Below are 433 nucleotides of genomic sequence, written 5' to 3'. Positions count from 1 at the left end.
TGGGCTTGGCTTTCCCCCCCCCGCGCCCCCTCCTGCTGTAAGCTCCCAAGCCAAGTTTAGCAGGAAAGGGCTGGTCCTAGAGCACGATAATAATAAGCAGCTCGAGAAGTGATTCGTTGCCCTGCTGGAAGGGAGTTCATCCACGACCTCCTTCTCCTCGGTGACAGATCACAGCTATAGATCCTCCTGTGATCCCGGGAGCACGGCGAGACAGAGCAGATAATGAGCGATGTGCGGCGGGAGCGGGAGGGGCGGGGGGTGCCTTATTCTGTTCCCCGTGGTCTCCCGGATACCGTGGCTTTGCTGCGGCAAAGGCACCTGATGGGAAAGGTAGGAACTGCTCAGTCCTTCCAGGTGAGGCCAGTTCAGCAGCTCCTGGGGTTGCTGCAGGAAAGGGAGCAACTTTCCTCCTCTCCCGGCGCCCGCCGAGGCG

Source organism: Egretta garzetta, unplaced genomic scaffold (genome assembly GCF_000687185.1).
Source record: "Egretta garzetta isolate BGI_Z169 unplaced genomic scaffold, ASM68718v1 scaffold151, whole genome shotgun sequence".
Classification (NCBI taxonomy): domain Eukaryota; kingdom Metazoa; phylum Chordata; class Aves; order Pelecaniformes; family Ardeidae; genus Egretta; species Egretta garzetta.
Note: the sequence above shows the minus strand (reverse complement) of the source record.